This window comes from Nicotiana tomentosiformis, chromosome 5 (genome assembly GCF_000390325.3).
Source record: "Nicotiana tomentosiformis chromosome 5, ASM39032v3, whole genome shotgun sequence".
NCBI classification, from domain to species: Eukaryota; Viridiplantae; Streptophyta; class Magnoliopsida; order Solanales; family Solanaceae; genus Nicotiana; species Nicotiana tomentosiformis.
Window position 1 is genome coordinate 21,139,092 of NC_090816.1, and position 7,447 is coordinate 21,146,538.

Here is a 7,447-nt window from a genome sequence, read left to right on the forward strand (position 1 = left end):
TTTTTGATCTCCCTTGGCTTGCTCTGGGTATTCTCTCATTTTCAGGAATCATTTTATGTCATGATACCATGGTTCACCATCTGGTTCTATCTCAATTGTATTGCAGTAACCGTGGTGATTCTGAACTTGGATTTCTAGTGGATCGATATGGGTGTTTCCAGGATAAGGGAGCATCGAGGCTAAAGTAGCCAAAGCATCGGCTAGCTCGTTGTGAAACCTGAGAATGTACCTGAACTCGATAGTTTTGAATCTTTTGCTCAAATCTTGTACACATTGTTTGTATGGAATAATCTTGATGTCTCGAGTCTCCCATTCGCCTTGGGCTTGCCGGATAAGCAACTCAAAATCTCCCATAACCAATAGTTCATGCACATCCAGATCGAGGGCCATTTTCAAACCCATGATATAGGCTTCGTATTCTGCCGTATTATTGGTACAGAAGAATCAAAGTCGGGCTGTTGCAGGGTAATACTGTCCAATAGGTGAGATGAGGGTTGCCCCGATCCCAACTCCTTTGATATTGACAGCTCCATCAAAATACATTTTCCATAGGGGGTTGTCGTCTGGAACTACTTCCTCTATTGAGTTGACCTCTTCGTCTGGGAAGTATGTGGTAAGTGGCTTGTACTCATCATCAACTGGATTCTCTGCCAAATGATCGGCCAAAGCCTGTGCTTTCATCGCGGTGCGAGTGACATAGACGATGTCGAACTCTGTGAGCAGGATTTGCCATTTTGCGAGCCTGCCGGTGGGCATTGGCTTTTGGAAGATATACTTCAGAGGATCCATTCTGGATATGAGGTAAGTAGTATAGGCCAAAAGATAATGTCTCAACTTCTGAGTGACCCAAGTCAAGGCACAACATGTCCTTTCTAAAAGGGTGTACTTAACCTCATAATTGGTGAACTTCTTGCTCAAATAATATATTGCTTGTTCCTTTTTGCCTGTTGTATCATGTTGCCCCAGAACGCATCCAAAGGAATTATCCATCACCGATAGATATAAAAACAAAGGCCTACCAAGTTCAGGTGGGACCAGTACAGGGGGTTTTGATAGATAATCTTTGATCCTGTCAAAAGCATTTTGGCAATCTTCTATCCACTTGATTGCAGCATCTTTTTTCAACAACTTAAAGATGGGCTCGCACGTGGTTGTTAGCTGAGCAATGAACCTACTGATGTAGTTCAACCTTCCGAGCAAACTCATGACCTCCTTTTTATTCTTCGGGGGTGGCAGATCTCGAATGGACTTTATCTTAGATGGATCCAATTCGATGCCTCTCCGACTGACTATAAAACCAAGGAGTTTCCCAGATGGAACCCCAAACGCACATTTGGCTGGATTGAGCTTAAGGTCATACCTTCGAAGCCGTTCGAAGAACTTTTTCAAATCATTCACGTGATCAACCTGTGTCTTTGATTTTATGATGACATCATCGACATATACTTCTATCTCTTTGTGCATCATGTCGTGAAAAATGGTGGTCATGGCCCTCATGTAAGTTGCCCCTGCATTCTTTAAACCGAATGGCATGACCCTGTAACAATAGGCACCCCACAGAGTGGTGAAAGCGGTTTTTTTCTGCATCACCCTCATCCATTAGAATTTGGTGGTACCCAGCATAGCAATCCACGAACGACTGTATCTCATGCTTTGCGCAATTATCTACAAGAATATGGATGTTCGATAAAGGAAAATTATCCTTCGGACTTGCTTTGTTCAGGTCTTTGTAGTCAACACAAACTCTAGTTTTTCCATCTTTCTTTGGCACGGGCACAACATTTGCCACCCAGGTGGTGTATCATACAGCTCTTACAACATTGGCGCTCAATTGCTTTATTATTTTCTCTTTGATTTTATCACTCATGTCCGTTTTAAATTTACGTTGCTTCTGTTGGACTGGTGGAAAATCAGGATACGTAGGAATCTTATGAACAACTAAATCGGCGCTTAAACACGGCATATCATCATAAGACCAAGCAAACACATCTCTATACTCAAATAAAAGTTGAATCAAGGCATCTCTGATTTTTTGTTCAGTGTGAATGCTTATATTTGTTTCTCTGACTTCTTCATGACCTCCGATATTAATTAGCTCAGTTTCATTGAGGTTGGGCCTAGGCTTGTTTTCAAATTGTTCCAACTCTCTTTTTATTTCATCAAAAACCTTATCTTCATCATATTCGACCTCTTGATGCATTATTTCGAAATTAGACAGCTTTTTGAGATCTGGGCGTGAATTCCGCATGCATGTCATGTTATTAAAGCCGGCATTAACAAAACTGAAATGGAAATAAAATGGTAGGAATTAGGAAAAGGAAAAGATACAAAATTTAATACGAAAATGAACTGCATTTCATTGAATTTGAAAGGATATAAGGGTTAATGTCAAAATAAAACAATCATACTAAGATATTTGGATTACAACCCTGAAAGTAACCCAAAGTACAAAAGAAAGAAGCTGCAAGAGTCAACTACCAAGACTCCTTCCTTGTGGGGAGAGGAGTTGCTTCCCAGTTATTGAGCATGGTTTCTGGGCCAATTAGTTGCATATCGGCACGACTAGTGCCTTCACTAGCCTGGATCATATTCACTTCAGAAAACATCTGCCTGAGGCCATGGCAAATTTCATCAATGTTTTCATGCGCCGAGGAATTTTGACCATGTTTGAATCGTGGCTCGACAAAAGTGTAGAAAATGTGAGGGATAGGTTGCTGCAAGACCCACCCATGCTTTTTGCGGTGCTTGGCTTTGTCTTCGTCTGCTTGTGTTGGCCTGAAGCCTAAACCAAAAGTACCCCTGTTACTGAACGGAGAAATGGGTTCTGAAATTCCTTGCAATGATGCCCCCAAACCTTTTCCTGGCTCATAACCTTGTCTCATCATAAGTGCAGCCACCATTACGGATGTGGCGGAGAGACGCGAATGTAGAATGGGTTTTCCTTCCTCAACATGGTCCACAACAACTACTTCAAAAGCCTGATAGACAATAGACTCGCATTCTTCCTTGGCCTCAATACATGAGATTAACGGGTCTTTATAAATGGATGACTCATCTTCTCCGTGAACAATAATTTCTTGCATGTCGTGCTCGAATTTGAGCATCTGATGCAAGGTGGATGGCACAGCTCGAGCCGTATGAATCCATGGCCTTCCAAGAAGAAAGTTATAAGAAGTTTTCATGTCCACTACTTGGAAGACAATTTCAAAATCAACAGGCCCAATCGTCATGGTGAGGTTGATCTCCCCAATGGTATCTCTCGCTGAGCCATCAAAAGCCCGGATGTGAACATTACTGGGTCGGATCCTGTCTGTATTGATCTTCATGCTTTGCAAGGTAGAGAGAGGGCATACATCTACACTCGAGCCTCCATCAACCATGACTCGCTTCACATAATGCCCCTCACATTTGACAATCAGGTGCAAAGCCCTATTGTGACCGGCTCCCTCCTCAGGAAGTTCATCATCAGTAAAGGAAATTTTGTTAACCTCAAAAAATCTATTGGCCATCTTCTCTAACTGATTCACGGTGGTATTCTCTGAAATATGTGCCTCGTTCAGAATTTTGATTAGTACACGGGCATGCTCTCCTGAGTGTATAAGCAGAGATAACAGAGAGATTTGGGCAGGAGTCTTTCTCAGCTGGTCAATGATTGAGTAATCCTGAACTTTCATCTTTTTCAAAAACTCCTCCGCCTCTTCTTCAGTGACTGGTTTCTTTATTGGCATTTGGCCTTCTCTGATTTGCTTAGCCTTCCTCAACTCTTCTGGAGAGTAACACCTCCTTGATCGAGTCAAACCTCCAGTTTCCCCCACTTCTTCTATGATTTCCTTACCTTTGTAGGTTACTACGTTTTTGTCGTAGTTCCAAGAGATGGTTTTCGTATTTGTTACACGGGGTTGTGTGGCAGGCTTGATTATGATCGGCTCTATTATACCCGTCGTACCACCCTGATTCTCCTTTGTGATGGGGTGACCTCCAAGGACGTATAACTTTGGGCTTGGAGCATTGGAGCGAACCTCCAACCTCGAGATTTTTGGAACAAATAAAGTTTCCCTCTCTGAGCTCTGGGCACCTTTCACAATCAACGGTGCATCTAGGATTGGACTTACTTCCAGTTTGGTTCCCTCTTGAATTGTTATCACTGTCATTTCTGCTCGACCAACCGGCTTGTATACATGATCCCGTCCAATCATTCCCACAAAAATGAACATCATTGTGTACTAGCAACGGGTTATTGGTCACATTAGGAGGGTCCTCGCCATTCGTGACTACAAACAATTTTTCAACAATGAGTCTTTCTATGGCTCTTTTCAGGGTCCAACAGTCATCAGTGCTATGCCCCGGAGCACCTGAATGGTATTCACACCTAGCATTTGCTTGAAATCTGTACGAATCAGGATGCATATGGTGGGGAGCGATGGGTCCAATCACGCCCATCTGCTTCAACTTCTGGAATAGACTAGAGTATGATTCAGCCAATGGAGTAAATATTTCCACCGGCCTCTTCTCTCGACCATAATCCTGCCTAGGACGAGCATTGTAGGGTGCCCGAAAGTTTTGCTGCTGAGGTCGGGGGAATCTTGGAGCTGGTGCCCGTACCTGTTGATTGGGAGGACGAGCATATGATTGAGTATTAAACACTGTATATTGTGGCGGTCCCACGGAATACTGAGGAATTGGCGAGGGATAGTAATGTTGAGGGTAGCTGGATTGCCCCTGCTGAACTTGCATATAAGGGTGCGATGCCCCTCTTTGAACTTCCCTAGATCCCGAAGTCATCATGGACCCTTCATCTCTCTTCTTTCTATTTGCCAAACTTCCCGACCCATTTTGGATAGCTTGGGTGGTGGCTTTGAGAGCAGCTTGACTTACAATTCTGCCAGTCTTGAGGCCATTTTCGACCATTTCTCCTATTTTGATCGCTTCCGCAAAAGGTCTACCCATTACGGACATCATGTTCTGAAAGTAATCAGGCTCTTGGGCCTCCAGAAAAACAGTGATCAACTCGTGGTTATCCATGGGTGGCTTAACTCTAGCTGCTTGCTCCCTCCACTTGATTGCATGCTCCCTAAAGCTTTCAGTCGGCTTTTTCTTCATATTGGACAGGGAATTGCCATCCGGCGCAATATCTATGTTATATTGAAATTGTTTGATGAAGGCTTGGGCCATGTCGTCCCAGACATGCCAGTGAGAGATATCTTGGTCAATGAACCATTCAGAGGCTACCCCCACAAGACTTTCCCCAAAATAAGCCATCAGTAATTCTTCTTTTCCACCTGCACCCCTCAGCTGGTTGCAGTACCTTTTCAAATGGGCGATAGGGTCGCCGTGTCCATCATACTTCTCGAATTTTGGGGTCTTAAACCCTGGTGGCAAATGGATGTGAGGAAACATGCATAGATCACTGAACGAAACACTTTTGTGACCCCCTAGTCCCTGTATGTTCTTTATGTTTTGTTCAAGACTTTTCATTTTCCTGGCCATCTCATCCGGCTCAACCGTCTTGACAAGCTTTTCGTTTTCCACTGGTGACTCGTACTGAGGAGTCTGATTATATGGAGCCGAGACCCCGAAAGCCATATTTGGAGAGTAGTATTGGCCATCATAAGCATGAGATGGTGGCTCGTTGATTGGCCTCGTCACAGGAGGTGGAGGCGGGATTGTGTATGCCGGTGCGCCAGACACGACTGGAGGAGTGTTCCTGACCGGTGCTACTGGAGGTCGCACATTAGAGGTACCAGGAGCAACGTGGAGGCTATAATTTGGCACATACCCTGGTGGTAGGATGTGGTCGCTCGTTGTATGGAGCGGTGGTTGAGTAGTCAGGGGTATGGTGGAAGTTCCCTCTGAGGGACCACGGGGTGGAGGCTGACCAGACACCCAAGCTTGATATACATCAGACAATTACTGTCTCAATTTTCTTATTTCCTCAGACTCTTGTTCAACTGATTGACCCTGGGGGTCGTCAGTGATCAGCTCGATCTCATCATCATTGGCCATTACTACTGCTCCCTTAGATCTAGTGAAGTAATGGTGTATTACCAGTTTTACCACTAACCAACCACCTTAAGCTTACTACGTAAGACATAGCAAACGTGTTAGGGTTAAGCATTTTATAGATAAGAATCACACATAATGTGCCATGCTCCAATCATTGTCACTATTTCTAGCATGCTTTTGGAGGCTTCATGTTTCATTCCGGCTTATGAGGTTGCTTCTTATTGACGCTTTTATTTTTTTTTTATTTTTTTTTTTAACTCACACCTCATTTTGATCCCTCATTTTAGAATCATTGAAAAATATTTTGATCGAACCTTTTTTGGGTTGCCTACGTATCATGTCGCCGCATGAATCAGATCATTACGTAGTTCAGGGGGAAATAATAACAATTTTTTTTAAATATTATTATTATTATTGAAATTGACTATAAATACATAAGTATGACTGAAAATGCGACAAATATAAAATTAAAAATGCGACAAATGAAAAATGAAACTACAAACTAATTGACTGCACTAAAACTTTAATATTCAATGGTATTCTTGCTTAAACTGATATCATCAAAGGTCTGTATCCCTTGGCCTCCACTCTCCCCCCAAAATCTCGTACAAATTCTGAAACACTGCCGGCAACTGTAGAATGAGGGTACGTGCTTGTTGACCAACTTTCTCATTGTTTAGATGACGATGATCGTTATGAATATATGCTGCTTTCTCTGCCAATTGAAGTACTTGCTCTCTGGCTTGCCCCATATTCACGTGACAATTCTGCAACCATATCTGGGTAGTGTTGAGGGCGTTCCCCATTTGTGTCTCGCATCCCTCGTATTCTTCAATACGGCGGTTTAGCACAGCTCTCTCAATCATCCACTGACGTCGCTCTGCCTCAAAATCTGCATGTTGATGACCTCTCTTATGCCTTTTTATTTCTTCCAATTGTGCATGAAACTCTTTGAGTGTATCCAATAGGCCCTTTCTCTTTCAAACTTCTCTCTCTGCTGATCAAACTCCAATTGTTGTTGGTGCGCATCCTCTTCAACGATACTCAAGTCTTCTTGTAGCTTATGTATTTTAGCATTTTTATTTGCCTCAGCTCTTCTAACTAAACCAATAGTGCTTGACAGTTCTTCTTCTAAGCGGGCCGCCTCATTTTTAGCATCCTTTAGATCTTTATCCATGACCCGTAAGGTAGATTGATAATCTTTCTCAATATTTAAACGAATCTGAGCGACTACGGCTTGTAGTTGGGCTTGTTGTTTGGATATGGTCATCCGGGCATGCTCCAATTCCTCTTTTAACCTTTCTATAGCTCTTTGATCATTTCTCCTTTTATTGGACCTTTCAGGCCCATCTCTAAGCGACGAAGGGTCATAAAACCAGGTAATATATTCAGGGATCACCTCTCTACGATCTCGGTCTTCTACCATATCATTCAACTCCGAGAC